Source organism: Pristis pectinata, chromosome 2 (assembly GCF_009764475.1).
Source record: "Pristis pectinata isolate sPriPec2 chromosome 2, sPriPec2.1.pri, whole genome shotgun sequence".
Lineage (NCBI taxonomy): Eukaryota > Metazoa > Chordata > Chondrichthyes > Rhinopristiformes > Pristidae > Pristis > Pristis pectinata.
Genome location: NC_067406.1, coordinates 94,252,389 through 94,268,667, shown reverse-complemented (window position 1 = coordinate 94,268,667; position 16,279 = coordinate 94,252,389). Strand labels below are relative to the sequence as shown.

The 16,279-nt window shown below is 45.0% G+C and overlaps 1 protein-coding gene across 2 annotated transcripts in view; it reads left to right on the top strand.

Annotated features, from left to right (window-relative positions):
• Positions 1 to 1,866: 1,866 nt before the first annotated feature.
• Positions 1,867 to 16,279, top strand: part of ugt8 (UDP glycosyltransferase 8) — an 81,183-nt gene continuing 66,770 nt past the window's right edge. The window contains exon 1 of one of the 2 annotated variants that reach the window (XM_052010134.1): positions 1,867 to 1,939. The gene's annotated coding sequence lies outside the window, so the exon portion shown is untranslated. Of the gene's footprint in view, positions 1,940 to 2,502; positions 2,624 to 16,279 lie in introns of those variants that run through there. The other variant, XM_052010135.1, reaches the window with a different exon arrangement.

Sequence of the window (16,279 nt, the reverse complement as noted above, 5' to 3'; positions counted from 1 at the left end):
GCCCTGTTCCTCCCTCCTCCCCTCCTTTCCTCTTCTTCCTCCCTCCCCTCTCTTTAACTCCCCTCCCCTCTTCTCTTCCCACCCTCCTTCACCCTCCCTTTCACTCCATCCCTTTCCCTGCCTCCATTTCTCTCCCATCATCTTTCCCTCCCTCCCTCCCTCTTTCCCTCCTGCCCTTTCCCTCCCACTCTCTTTATTTCCCTCTCTCCCTTTCCCTTGGCCCTTTTATCTTTCCCTCTGTCTCTCTTTTCCTCCCTCCCTCTTTCAATCCTTCACACCTTCCTTCACTCCCTCCCTCCATCTTTCGCTCTGTCCTGTCCCTCTCACTTGCTCCCTCTTGCCCTCTCTCCATTTCACTCGCTTCCTCTTGCCCTCCCTGCATTTCCCTCCCTCGCTCTTACCTTCCCTCTCCCTTCCATCCCTCCCTCCTTCCCTTCCCTCTTTCCCTCCCCTCCATCTTTCCCGCCCCTCCATCTTTACCTCCCTCCTTCTCCTTTCCTCTCTCCCTCCCTCTCCCCTCCTCCCTCCCTCTCTCTCCCTCCCCTCCATCTTTCCCTCCCACCCTTTCTTTCCCTGCCCTCTCTACCTCCCTCCCCCTCTCCTCCTCCCCCTCCCTCCCCCCACTCCTCCCCTCCCCACTCCCCCCCAACCTCCCTCCCTCTCCCCCCACCTCCCTCCCCCTCCCCTCCTCCTCCCTCCCCCCCACTCCCCTCCTCCCCACCTCCCCCATCCCTACCGACCTCCCCTCCCTCCCACCCCCTCCCTCCTCTCCTGCCCTCCCCCAATCCCCCTCCCCTCCCCTCCCCCTCCTCCTCCCCTCTCCCTCCTCCTCCTCCCCTCTCCCTCCTCCCCCTCCCCTCCCCCCCTCCCCCTCCCCCTCCCCTCCCCCTCCCCCTCCCCTCCCCCCCTCCCCCTCCTCCCCCCCCCTCCCCCTCCTCCCCCCCAACCTCCCTCCCTCTCCCCCCACCTCCCTCCCCCTCCCCTCCTCCTCCCTCCCCCCCACTCCCCTCCTCCCCACCTCCCCCATCCCTACCGACCTCCCCCCCCTCCCCTCCTCCCCTCCCCCCCTCCCCCCCTCCCCTCCCCCCCTCCCCCCCTCCTCCCCCCCCTCCCCTCCTCCCCCCCCCCCCTCCCCCCCTCCTCCCCCCCCTCCCCCCCTCCTCCCCCCCCTCCCCCCCTCCTCCCCCCTCCCCCCCTCCTCCTCTCCCCCCCTCCTCCCCCCCTCCTCCCCCCCTCCTCCCCCCCCCTCCTCCCCCCCTCCTCCTCTCCCCCCCTCCTCCCCCCCCCTCCCCCCCCCTCCTCCCCCCTCCTCCTCCCCCCTCCTCCCCCCTCCTCCTCCCCCCCCTCCCCCCTCCTCCTCCTCCCCCCCCTCCCCCCTCCTCCTCCTCCCCCCCCTCCCCCTCCTCCCCCCCCTCCCCCTCCTCCTCCTCCCCCCCCTCCTCCTCCTCCCCCCCCTCCTCCTCCTCCTCCTCCTCCTCCCTCCTCCCTCCTCCCCCCCCCCTCCTCCTCCTCCTCCTCCCCCCCCCCTCCTCCTCCTCCTCCTCCCCCCCCCCTCCTCCTCCTCCTCCTCCTCCCCCCACCTCCTCCTCCTCCTCCTCCCCCCCCTCCTCCTCCTCCTCCTCCCCCCCCCCTCCTCCCCCCCCCTCCTCCTCCTCCTCCCCCCCCCCCTCCTCCTCCTCCTCCCCCTCCTCCTCCTCCTCCTCCTCCCTCCTCCCTGCTCCCTCCTCCCTCCTCTATCCCCCCCTCCTCCCTCCTCTATCCCCCCCTCCCCACACAGCTGAGCACCCCCTTCCCTCCGCCCCTCGGCTGTTGAGCACGCGTTCTGCCGACGTCATAAAGGGAGGGGCGGGGTGAGGGAGCCCGAGTTCTGACAGGACGAGGTGGAGGGGCGGAAGCGGGGAGCGAGCGGCACCGGAGCCGGAGCGCGAGCGGACAGCCGGTAAGCGCCGCCGGGCCCGGGCCTGGGCCTCCCGCTCGCCGTCAGCCGTCACTGAGTCAGTGTTGGCAAGGAGAGTGCCCGCTCCGTGCCGCCCCGGACTGGGGGGTCGGGTCTCGGCCCGAGAGGAGCCCGACGGCTGGCAACCTCTTAAAGCCGAAGGCGGTTTATTCGGTGAACCGGCGCTCCTGACACCTGTAGCAGCTGCATCCCCGCCCCCCCCCCCCCGCTCCCGGCCGTGCCCGGGTGACCCTGCGGCAGGGCTCGGCTCCGCGAGCTGGTAAACGGGAGTTGCTTGGTGCTGGTAACAGGTGGTGCGCTGCGCTGGCGCCATGTTGCTGCACCTGCCCGGGGTCTGCATGACCCCTCGGTGAGGGCGCCAACTCTGAGCTGCCCCCTTCTTAGGCACGAGGTGGTTTTAGAGTCGGGGTCCAAATGCGTCCGCATCGTTACTCATGCCAAAGCGTGCACTTGACTGGGAGAAGAATGCATCAGTATAATACATAAATGCAACATCCGACGAGTTGTGTAAGTTGTATCAGCCGGATAGAGCTCGGTGTGCTTTGAACGAGCAGATGTCCCGTTATTCTGCTGGTTCTGTGTTGCTCTTTCGCGATCAGCACAACCGCTTGCCAGCAACTGCAAAGTTCAGAATCAACAAGTGGCAGCAACGTTTAGAGCACTAAAGTACGTTTTAAATATGTCCTTCACGCTGAGTGTAATTAGTAGAACGACAGGTGGGAAGCCGAAGAAGTTCAGTTGTGCATCCTCTTTTAAGACTGCTGTATGATTCTATAGTGTGGTGAGAGGTTGCTGATGCGACTCTGAATCGCGCTGCTGTTTTGGTGCTGATGTACGCTGGCAATTTTTGCACTGACTTGAATGAAGTCAAAAGTGTATCGTTTTAATGTTCAATGTCCAATATGCACTAGTTTCACCCAGCATGTGTTATTGCCATGAAATTAGTTTGTAACATCCATAATTTTTGCATTTTTAAGATTGTGTTGTCTTTGTGAATGTACATCATGATTTGTTTTTCTGGTTTGATATATACTTAGATGGTGATTTTTATTGTTGAATTTCTTTTTGTGTAAGTAAGTTGTCCAATTATTCAGTTCTGGAGGAACTTCATTCCTCAATACTCTCTGTTGGTGTTTGCTGGGTAGTGGCCAGAGCTTTTCTTTCCTGATTCTCCACATATAGAGAGATATGAAGCCAGTTGTAGAGCTGGCTTTGGTCCACAGAGTCACCAAATAGTCATATCACATAGTCTGCATTGGGGCTTGAGGATCAGTTGTTACTCCCCCTCTGCAGCTCTTTCTTGTCAAATATTGAAAGCTAAAATTGAAGTTGTTTCTATTGTTGTGGCAGGCTGTGCATTGTCAGTCCTTGCCTCGTGTTATCTTTCCCACTAGTGTCTGGTTATTTTGCCAGTTGTCTTCAACCTTCTGCCAGTGGTTTCTTTATTTAAATTTTTCATGATTTAAAATCCCCTCACCCTAAGAAGAACGATCACCCCAGCATCAGTCCATTTGTGCAATCATCAATTGTGTCTCTTATTTACCCATTCAAGTCTTCAAGTGTATTCAGAACCAGACAAAATAGACCAGTTGAGCTGTATTAGTTTTAGTATAGTTTAACCTCCTGTCTCTTGTACTCAGAAGCCTGTTTTGTTAACCTGTCTTTTCACCATAAAAAATTTTGCACTTGTGCTTCTCTTATCTCTGATCTTATTCATTTACAGGCTGTATGGAGCAGTATGAACAATAGTTTTTATTGTTCATTTCTTGAGAGACTGGTGACTTGCTGCCTTCAATATTCTGCAATCTTTCCATAATGTTGGATGAGCAGATGTTACGCTGTCCTTGGCCTCCATGGTAGATGTTATAAGATTGTAAAGTACTGTTAAAGTTGCTTAGGCGAGTAATCACAGTGCATTTTGTAGGTAAAACACACTGCAATTGTAGTGCATGAGTAATGAAGGGAGTTTAGAGTAATGAATAGGGCGTTGATCAAGCTGACTGTTCTTTTCTGAATGAGGTTGAGCCTGAATATTATTGGAGCTTGCTTATCCTGGCAAGGAGAGTATTCCAACATACTGCTAGAGACACTGTTTGGTGGAAAGGCTTTGGGAAATCGACAGGTGATCTAATCAGTGCAGTTTACACGGACTTTGACCTACTGTGGTTATGATATTTATGTGACTATTCCAGTCAGTGGTGATCACCTAATGGTGTAGTCCTTTAGTACAGTAATGTCAAGTGCAGATGATTGGATTCTCTTCTCAAAGAAATGGTTTCTTTAAATTCTTAATTTTAAATGCATAGCAAGTCTCCTTGCCCTCAGAAGAACAGCACTGGCCATCCATGTAAAATTCCTGATCCCTGTTTAATTGTCTCTTACTTACCCTTTCAAGCCTTCATGTGTATCCAGAACCAGACAAAATACTCCAGCTAAGTAAATGTTTTATCAGAACAAGTTATTAGCTGGATCAAATTTGTCCTTTTTATAAATAGCACCAGGCACTGTTATGTGTTTGCCAGTGTGGTAGTGTACTGGAACAGCTTGGCTGAAAATGCAGCTAATTCGGGACCACAGATCTCCTGCATTATAGCTAGGATGTTTTTTGTATCATCGGAACAGAATTGAATTGGAAGAAAACTGCCTTTTATAATGGGTCATCAGCACTTTTGGCTGACGGTTATGAATGCATTAGTCTTTTGCAATCCGATGCTGGCCTCAATCTTTGAGGATGGAGATGTTCTTGGAGCTGCTTCCTGTCAGCTATTTAGTTCATCACTATTCACAATAGAATGTGGAAGAACTGATCTTTGATCTTGTCTGTTGGCACTGCTCAGCTTCTGTCTATTACATGTACTTTATGTCCTTTGAGCACATGTACTGTGCAGTTTTGGCAAGTTATGTCAATTTTAGGTACACCTGGCACTGCTCATGACATGCCCTTCTGCACACTCAGTCATTCTACCAGGGTTTTACAGCTTACTTGACAATATTGGTGAAGTGAAGGATGTGTTGAATTGCAAGGCTACTGATTGTGGGGAATACCATTTTGTTGCTTATGGCTCATCAGGTCTCATGGATGCCCAGTTTTGAGCTGCCAGATTGGCTGAGTCCATCCAATTTGGCATCACAATTTGCACAGACACAACACAATGGTTGTGTCTGTGCAAGGACTGCACAGTGGTTACTTCTATTGTTGCAGTCATGTATAAATGTATCTACAACAAAGTTTGACAAGTTCAAGTAGGTGTATCCCTCATTGTGCTTGTTTGGTCAGTCTTCGTAAGGACATGTCCAGCTGGTCAATGATTATGCTATAGTATCACTCTTGGTGTATCAAAGTCACCAAGCCAGATTGCATTCTGTTCCCTTGCTACATGTGCTTAGAAACATAGAAAACCTACAGCACAATTCAGGCTCTTCGGCCCACAAAGCTGTGCCGAACATGTTCCTACCTTAGAAATGACTAGCTTTACCCATAGCCCTCTATTTTTCTAAGCTCCATGTACCTATCCAAAAGTCTCTTAAAAGGCCCTATCGTATCTGCTTCCACCACCGTTGTCAGCAGCCCATTCCTCATACTCACCAGTCTCTGAGTAAAAAAACTTACCCCTGACATCTCCTCTATGCCTACTCCCCAGCACATTTGAGGATGTAACCAGGAAAATAGATGAGGGAGATTCAGTGGATGTTGTATACCTCGACTTTCAGAAGGCATTTGATAAAATGCCGCACAGGAGATTGGTGGGTAAAATTAGGGCTCATGGAATTGGGGGGCGGGTATTGACATGGATAGAAAACTGGTTGGCGGATAGGAAACAAAGGGTAGGGGTGAATGGATGTTTCTCAGAATGGCAGGCCGTGACTAGTGGGGTGCCACAGGGCTCGGTGCTGGGACCGCAGCTGTTTACGATCTATGTTGATGATTTAGATGAAGGCATTGTGAATAACATTAGCAAGTTTGCTGATGATACAAAGTTGGGTGGCAGTGCGACATGTGAAGAGGGAGTTAGGAGAATTCAAGGTGATTTGGATAGGTTGGGTAAGTGGGCAGATACTTGGCAAATGAAGTTTAATGTGGATAAGTGTGAGGTTATCCACTTTGGGAGCAGGAACAGGAAGGCGGATTATTATCTGAATGGGGTGGAGTTAGGTAAGGGGGAAATACAAAGGGATCTAGGAGTCCTTGTTCATCGGTCACTGTAAGTGAATGAGCAAGTGCAGCAGGCAGTGATGAAGGCTAATGGAATGTTGGCCTGTATTACAAGGGGAATTGAGTACAAAAGCAAAGAGATTCTTTTGCATTTGTACAGGGCCCTGGTGAGACCATTCCTGGAGTATTGTGTACAGTTTTGGTCTCCAGGGTTAAGGAAGGATATCCTGGCTATAGAGGGCGTGCAGCATGGGTTTACGAGGTTAATTCCGGGGATGTCGGGACTGTCTTATGCTGAGAGGTTGGAGAGACTGGGATTGTACATGCTGGAATTGAGAAGATTGAGAGGGGATCTGATTGAAACATACAGGATTATTAAGGGATTGGACAAGATAGAGACAGGAAATATGTTCCAGATGTTGGGGAAGTCCAGGACCAGGGGGCATGATTTAAGAATAAGGGCTAGGCCATTTAGGACAGAGGTGAGGAAAAACTTCTTCTCCCAGAGGGTTGTGAATTTGTGGAATACACTGCCTCAGAGGGCAGTGGAGGCCAATTCTCTGGACACTTTCAAGAAGGAGCTAGATAGGTTTCTTATAGATGGGGGAATCAAGGGATATGGGGACAAGGCAGGAACAGGATATTGATTGTTGAGGATCAGCCATGATCTCAAAATAGTGGTGCAGACTCGAAGGGCCAAATGGTCTACTTCTGCTCCTATTGTCTATAAACCTGTGTCCTCTTGTGGCAACTATTTCAGCCCTGGGAAAAAGCCTCTGACTATCCACACGATCAATGCCTCTTATCATCTTATATACCTCTATCAGGTCCCCCCCTCATCCTCCTTTGCTCCAAGGAGAAAAGACCGAGTTCACTCAACCTGTTTTCATAAGGCATGCTCCCCAATCCAGGCAACATCCTGGTAAATCTCTTCTGCACCCTTTCAATGGCTTCCACATCCTTCCTGTAGTGAGGTGACCAGAACTGAGCACAGTACTCCAAGTGGGGTCTGACCAGGGTCCTATATAGCTGCATTAATTTTAATTTTTTTATTGCAGCAAAAAATGTAAAAAGGTCTTGTGTGTGATTTTTTTTTTAAAACATTAAGCTGTGCAACATCACTAAATAGTTTAAAGGCTGCTTAACAGCTGTGTATTTAAATCTCATTCACCAATTATAGTTTCATTATTAGCATCTAACGTAGCACCCAGCACAATCATCTGATTGCTGGGAAATACATTTAGAGGTCTGCTTTATTACATTATTTCCTTCCCAATTCCGAACATATTTATTAAAACTCTCATTAAGTTGCAACGTTTCATTAAAAAAAACACCATGTCTGCTCTAATGTGATATTGTATTTTGGAAGGACCAAAAGGGGAAAAAAAAATAAAGTTAATGTTTATAGTATTCTGGTGGAATTGTAATTTTTATTCAGACCTACATATATAGATTTATGTTGACTAAGCATTTAAAACACAAGTACCTAGTTTCAAGTCATAAGCTCTCATAAAGCAAATTCTTTAAGCTCTTCTTTCTTAGTTTTTCTCCATTTCTCTCGAAGGTGCCGTTCTCTGTAGTTCCATGCACAGCAGCTGCTCTCTGGTACTTCATCCAAGTAGCCATATTCTATCTGCGAGTCTTTGTATTGACTGACTGCAAGCTATTTCACCCTAGTGGGCCTTAGAACTGCACCCAATTTTTTTCCTTGTCCTTTGTTTCTAAATGCATGCTTCAAGCAAGGGTCAATGAATAGGATCAGGCTATGAACCCTCACCAGTTTATCCAATCTTAATCCAGGGGTGGCCTTGGTAACACCCATACCCAACTAAGATCTTCTAACCCAGCACAAACCAAGGGTTGAATCTATGCCCTTCCTAGTCTATTATGGCTGAATCACACACTCAGTTAATTCAGTTGGCCATTTGGAGGACTGTAGGGAGATGGCAGGAAATCCACCTGAACATTTCTACTGGTAACTCCACAGTTGCACTCAATTCCATTACACCAGATTAGAGATGCCATCAAGATATTTTATTATTTATATATGAAGCCCAAGGGAAAGTTTTCCAAAACCTCTTGTCGGTTATTGCACATAAACATTATAGTTAAGAGATTCTGGGATTGATATCGGTGTGAGTTAAACAAAATAAAAGCAAACAGACAAACCAGGGTAGAAGATTCCTACCCTGAAATGAAATGACGATGATGAAATGAAATGACGATGATGAAATGAAATGACGATGATGAAATGAAATGACGATGATGAAATGAAATGACGATGATGAAATGAACAGAAGAAATGATGTTCCAACGTAATTTAATATAGCAAGTTTCTGATTCATCAGTTGAGTGGGGAATGGTAGGAGCTGTTCAGTAGGTTTCTTTGCTTTTGTCTGAATTGACAGTAGGGAACTCTGAAGTCTAGTGTCGGCATTGAGGATTCTTGGGGGCTTTCCTGGCTGCATACCAGTATACTGCCAGCTCTGGTGAAACATTGGGACAGGAGATAACCAGGGAATGTGATGAAGAGTGTGGGGGTATTAGCTGTAAGGTAGATTTTGAGTATGTGACTAGGACTGTTTCTTTATGCTCTGAATTCTGGACTAGCACCTGCCCCTTGGTGTTTTTGAGCAGGACTCTGCAAGGTCAGTTGGGTGGAGAATGATTTTGCCATGTTTATGGTATAACTGAAAGACTTGATAAGCTACTTCAGAGAGTAATTAACCATCAACCAAATCTCTATTTTGAGTCATAGGCCAAACAGTGAAATTACAGGTTATTTCCTTCATGGATGAGCGTTAGTGAAATGTGACAATCCCTCACATTTTCGTTATTTTTATTTTGACTAAATTTTAAATTTCCCAGCTTTATGGCGTGATTTGAATGTTCATTGAAGTTGATTGGACGGCATGGTAGCATAGTGGTTAGCACAATACTTTACAGTGCCAGCGACCCAGGTTCAAATCCGGCCACTGTCTGTAAGAACGTTCTCCCCGTGTCTGTGTGGGTTTCCTCCGGGTGCTCCGGTTTTCTCCCACATTCCAAAGACGTACGGGTTAGGAAGTTATGGGCATGCTATGTTGGTGCCGGAAGCGTGGCGACACTTCCAGGCTGCCCCCCAAAATCACTACGCAAAAGATGTATTTCACTGTGTTTCGATGTACATGTGACTAATAAAGATTTTATCTTATCTTATCTAGATTATTAGTTCTGGTCTCTGGATTACTTGTCTGGAAACTTGACCAGTAAGTCGTACTCCATATCATAGGCCCAACTAGTGCATGCTGACCAAGTTGCCTGCCTGAGCTAGTCCCATTTGCCTGCTTATTATATTGGATGGTTTTGCATCAAAACAATTAAAAGGGCTTTGGCTTCCATATTCTTGAATTATGCATTTCTTCTGGTCTGGACTTGCCCAACTGTTACTGCTAAAAGTCTTCATGCAAGTTGTGTTAGAACAAACTCCATGATGGCCTTTCCCCCTTTCTTAAAGAAATAATAGGATGTTCTATGTGCCCATGTGACTTGCTGCTGAGCTATTTGCTAGCAAATGACTCGTTATGGATGCCTCCAAACAATTTTTTGTTCCTGGCTCAAAAAAAATAGGAAACCTCGTTGAATCAATTCTGGCAATGTTGCATGGAATAGCATTCAAAGGTGCATAACTGCAATTGTAGATTTTTCAAGACCCACTGATAATAAGGACATGAGGTAGAAGTGCTCTTGGGGCATGATAGAAGCTCTTTAATTCTAAAATTGTTGCTTGGTGAGTCCATGGGGTCTAGGGTAATGTATTTCAGCAGGAGTCTTTAACCTCAAATATGGGGAGAAAATAAGAATGAAAATATTGCCTTTAAATTGATTTTGGTATTCAGATCAATTTATCCTCTAACATTACCATATTTCAAAAAAATTAAACCCATGAGCAATAAAAAATGAATACCAATATCTACTTGCATAGAAAATAGAATAGTACAGCACAGGAACCGGCCCGTTGGCCTATGATGTGCTGAACATCTAATGACACTGAATCCCTTCTGCCTGCATATGATCCATATCCCTCCCGCCATGCATATTCATGTGCTTATCTAAGAACATCTTAAACGCTTCTTTTGTATCTGCTTCCACCATCAACCTTGTCAGTGCACTTCAGGTACCAACCCCATGCACCTCCTTTGAACTTGCCCCCCCCCCCCCCCCCCCCCCCCCATCTTAAATGCATGCCTTCCAGTATTACACACTTTGATCCTGGGAAAAGGATACTGACTTGTCTATTCTATGCCCCTCATAATCTTACAAACCTCTATCAGGTATCCCCTCATTTTCTGCTACTTCCGAGAAAACAACCCTAGTCTGTCCAACCTCCTCTTGTAGCACATACCCTCTAATCTAGGAAGGATCCTAGTAACATCTTCTGCACCCCCTCCGTAGTCTCCCTATCCTTCCTATAATGGGGCAACCAGAATTGAATGCAGTACTCTAGATGTGTCTTAATCAGAGTTTTATAAAGCTGCAACATAACTTCCTGACTTTTCTGGAGCAGTGGTACTACCAACCAAGTATTTTTCCAAAACATACACTCTTGTGGTTTTTAGTGCACGTGCACTAGGGAGTCACATGATACAATACGTATACTAAGCGATAATATATCTATAAGGACCTTGATTTGAAATTGTTTGCATATGCTTGGAAGATGTTTTTAAGTACTGTATGTAAAATGTTGCTTTAAAATTTTGAAGATCATTTAAAATTTAAAGGGCTGATTCCGGATAAAAGCTAGTGTATTTTAGTGACCTGTGTTTGTTTTTAGTGACCTGTGTTGTTTATGAAGATATTTGAAGGCAATGTAGTGATTACCACTGATGTATGATATTTTGCATTTTCTTTTCCTGGACTGCATATGAACCAAAACATCAGTCTTATTAGAGGGATGTGGATTCAAAAATATTAATGTGTAGCATTCTCAGTTTACTCTTTGTGAATGAGCACAAAGATTGTGATGTACCCATATTCAAGTGACCCATCAAGCTCTTAAATTTTAAGTGATTCTTGGTGCCCTTTTAAATCCATTGATGCATTTTATGACTTTATTCTTGGATTTTTGCTTTTGAGATACAGGAGTTGAAATGAAAAGGCTACTAATAATTAACTACTGATTAAATTACATTGGAAATGGCAAGTATTTAAGGGAATTACTTGCCAGTTGCAAAGTATAGGTAGTAAACTTGCGACTTAATGGGATTCTATGTCCTGTTATAAATCTATCTCATTAGGATAGTTGAGAGTTGTGCTTCTTTGTGCAACTATTGTGATGTGACCATGCAGAGAAGCCAAGAACACAGAGGTACACATCCATGATGAAGGGCCTTGATTTGAAACATCATCTGTTCACTTCCCTCCACACATGCTGCCTGACCCTCCTCCCGCACCTTGTTATTTTGACAGGCATCCGTATGTGACATCTCTAGTTGCATCCCAAATAGTTTCAGTTCTCTGCTTCATCACTGCACAGGCCACACTTTTACCATCATTGATCTTTAAAACTTTATTTATACAGCATGGTAACAGGCCCTTCTGGCCCAACGAGCCCGCGCCACCCAATTACATCCATGTTAACCTACTAACCTGTATGTCTTTGGAATGAAAAATAAGTATAATGAAATAAAAGTACATGTTGGAAATACTAGGAAGATGAAATGGTATTATAGAGAAAGAAATAACATCTGAATCTTTTGTACACTTGATCTACAAGTTTACTGCAAATGGTGGCTGTAATAAATTTCTTGCCCTATTTATTTGGAGAACTGTCTCTTGTTCCGAGTGAGTTGGGGTTTGCTTATCAAAAACAAACAAAACTGCAGAAGCTGAATCTGTAACAAAATAAGAAATATTGGAAGAATGTTCTGTGTTCTAACTCAGCCAGTCAAGCAGCATTTATAGAAAGAGAAACCGATCAATGTTTCAGGTCAGCAATCCCTTCCCTACTCAGTACTTGGAGGGGGTGGGTTTACAATTTAAAAGCAGAGTTGGGGGTGGAGGGGCGGAAGAAGAATGAGATGTGAGACAAAAGCTGATATGGAGATGGGTTAAGACTGATCAGATGATAAGGATCAGATAAAAAGAAATGGGGTGAGAAAGGGACATGAGCATGATGATGGGAAACGATAAGAGAGCAATTTACTGAAGTTGGAGAACTTTGCTTATTCTTAAAGATTGCAAAGTATTTAGATGGAAGACGAGATGTTCTTCTGCATGTGTAGTCTAGACCTTTTACACTTGTAACTGCTTCTCAAATCTCACCTTGCCACTTCTGTCCTAACCCAGGAATATAGGGTAGCAAATTGGGGCAGCTAGTAGAGCTGTTGCCTCAAAGCTCCAGTTACCTGGGTTTGATCCTGAGCTCTGAGGTCAGTACATTCTCCCTGTGACTGTGGGTTTCCTTTGGGTACTCTGGATTCCTCCCTCATTCCAAAGATGTGTAGGTTGGTAGGTTAATTGGTTGTAGTGTCTGGGTGAGTTTGGGGGAAGGTTGATGGGTATGTGGGGAGATTTAAATTAGAATTAGTCTAATAGGTGGACTGATGAGTTGGTTTCTGTGCTCTGACACTATGATGTGTTGAGTTGCTGTACAAACATGCACAGCTATGAAGTTAAAATGTCATGTAAATGTGATGTTATAGCAATTGGAATTAATGTGCTTTCTTAAAAACATTTGCTAAATCTGCTATCTTCAATTTATATCGTATAATATAATGACTGATTTCTTGCAATATTTTACAATGTTTCTATAACATATTTATAGAATGTCACTCCTGAGACCCCCTTGCCTTCAGGAGATTCTTGTAATTGCATTATCTCTTGCTCTTCATTACCAATCTTCCACCTCTAGAGATCAGTGCTCACTTATCATTAGGCATCTGAGCTCTTGTTTATTACTGGAGTCTTCAAAGTGGTATTATGAACTTTCTTATTCAAAAAGTGGATAGTCACCATCCTTCCAACCATAAGCACCATTTGTATTTCAGTGAATGATAGGGTTTTAGCAGCTGCTTTTCTGACTGTAGGTGACTACCACTTTATGTATGCATGAAATAGTGATGGGTCCAACTCCCAATTTGTTTTTGCCGATTTATCTAAAATCTGTAACCATTGGTTTCTACTTATTTACTTTTTAAGCCTCTTCATGATTTTGAGCAACTCAATTAAGTCTTGCATTTCTGCTTTTCCTGCTCCATGATGGATATTTTGGACACTTATCACTGTTGGGTTGATCACTGCCTAAGTTGCTCTTAATTCCATTAATCTGTCCCCTAAATACTAACAGCAAAAATATTGTTGTAAGAAAATCCACTGAAGCTGTCAGGAGTCTGCAAGGATGGCTCACAGATAACCCTGTCAACTTCAGGCCAACAGGATCTGCAGTGTGTCCATGGCATGTCAACACCTTGAAATTCTCCATTATTGGCACCTGTGAAGAGACCTGAATTCTCTTCCAAGGAGAAGGAGGACTGATTAAGAGTGATGTTAATTGCAAACACATGATATTCCTCTTTGTATTTCTGTGATCTTCTCCCACACACTTTGTTTCATTTCTGAACTAACAACAGTTCTCAGGACCAGAACCCTGGGGACTGCTTGTACTGAAGAAATTCAGTCATAAAACCATAACCTCTTTGTCCACATCTGGGAAGAAGAGGTTATACTGGGGGACCTCGCACACTAATTGTGACCATTATCAAGAAAGAAGACCAATCTTACATCAGTTACTAAAGGAATCTCCCTGCTATCTGCCCCAGGGAAGTCCTGTGTCTATCTGGTGGTAAAGTGGGCATGCTCGGCACTTAATAACCAATCTGATAAATTGATGGAATGGCACTAGCCATGATATATAGCCTTTTTCATTAAAGCTTATTTAATCTGAGGGGAGCAGTAATTCCTGTCCTGGTGTATACTTGAAATTTGGACTGCCCATGGTAGGTACCTCAAGGCAATAAACATGAATGTGCCACCAATGCAGTCTCTGTAAGATTGTCTAAATCCACTGGATGGATAAGTGAATCGACGTCAGTGGTCTCTCCAAAGCAGATTCTCCAACAGTGAGGCCCTAATTACGCTCCGTTGGCAGGCCATGTAATTTGTATACCTGGTACTACACCCACAACAGACACACTGTTTCAACCTCTGTTACAGGAAGAAATTGCCAGGTGAATGGAGGAAAAGATTCAGGGATCTGTTCAAAACCATTTTTGGGAAAATGGAGATCCACTGAATTGTGGAAATCTATTGGATTCTGTTCAATGTGGCAAAGGAGTATTAGGAGTATTAAAAAATGGAAGGAGTACAGCAGCTTGCATCTACCAAAAAGCCTATTCCATTCAGTAATACCTGTCTGTCCCTGTTAGTCTGCATGTCCCATGTTGCCTTATCAGCCACCTCCAATGTTCCTACAACTGGAATAGAAGCAGGTCCTCCTTGATCCCAAGAGACTTCCTGAGAAGAATTAGTTAAGACAGTGTACATTGTAGCCATGATGCATTGCTGATTGGTGGGCATGAATGTTCGGGATGATGAATGGTGTGTCAAGCAGGCTGCTTATCCTGTTTGTCTGATACATCGCTGCATGAGCAGAAATATTGTAAAGACTGAAGTTATTTTCTTAGAGCATTATCAGAAACTCTGTTCCCTAACCACCAACTTGTTCCCTCTTAGATTTGTCTGAACATAAATTGGATTGTTCGTTGCTCTGTGCCTTATTTGACCCAAAGGAAAATCTTGGAGCACTTGTCATGTACTAAGATGGACTACTTCCACCATTGTGTGATCAACTTCTATCATATGCTGTTGATATCTTCACCTTTGTTACGTGTAGACTTACCTGCTTGATGCACTTCTGGTTGGTGTCCAGAATTCCACATTCCATAAGCTTGTTCATCTAAAACTCTGCAGCCTGTCTTCTAATTTCATTGGTCAGCCTCATGCTTGCAGTGGCATGGAATCAAACAATATATTGGATTTTTGTATATAAACTTCCCCTCTTTCAAATCTCTCCCATGATCTGGCTCACCGATACCTCTAATATTCAGTCCCTTGAGTTGGTAGATGTTTGCATTTCTCCAATTCTAGTCTTGGGATTGTACCAAAAAATTTAATTACCTCTCCATTGAGGGTCATGACGTGACTACCAGGTGCCTAAACTGAAATCTCTTGTAAATCCTTTTCACCTCTTTGCATTATTCCTCCTACAACTGCTTGTTAAGATCAACCTGTTTATCCAAACTTTGTTTATCTGATTTACCTTGTATTCTAAATAATTGAGTAGGTGGTTGCTGTAGTTATATCTGCTGAGAGTTCTTTGAGACCTCTGCAGAAACATGATAGTTTACTTTTTGTTGTATTTGAACATCAGGGACACAGCGTTTATTCTCTAAATGGGGAACACATATAGTATTTTGAATTGATTTTGTTGCGTTCAGTATTGAACATTATCTAGCTCCTTAGCAATATTACAATTGATAAGGGCAGGTGTGAACTCTGTTACCAAATACTTGATAGAGTCATCAAGGAAATTGGAGCTGGTATGGTTTGGCAGAAACTGCTTTTAGGGACTCTAGTTAGTTCCCTGCTCTTTGCTGATGACAGTTTTGTTCTTTCATAATGCATTTATTAATACACTGACTCCTGAGAATCTTGAGCTCATGACCACTCAAAGTAAAGGAGTCTTCAGGATGGTATCAAGAACCTTGAGACCATGAATAATGGTGGATAGAGCAAACCATCATACTAGCTAACCACCCATCTACCCTGTCAGACACAGGCTGGCTCATCTTCAGTAGACTGTACAGTTCCCACGTTGGCCCGATTTAGAAATCTCAGAACCCACAAGACTAGAGTGGAACCAAGTTGTCCATAATCCCAAGGGGTTTAAGATGATGATTTAAATAAGTATTATAATATGGAATGGTTAGCTAATGAGTTGTTGATTCCTCATGTGAATGTTGGTCTCACTATAGGAAGGATGTCGAGGCTTTAGAGGGGGTGCAGAGGAGGTTTACTGGGATGCTGCATGGATTACAGGGCATGTCCTATCAGGAGAGGCTGGATAAACTTGGCCTCTTTTCTCTGGAGAGGCAGAGGCTGAGGGGTGATCTGTTGGAAGTGTATAAAAT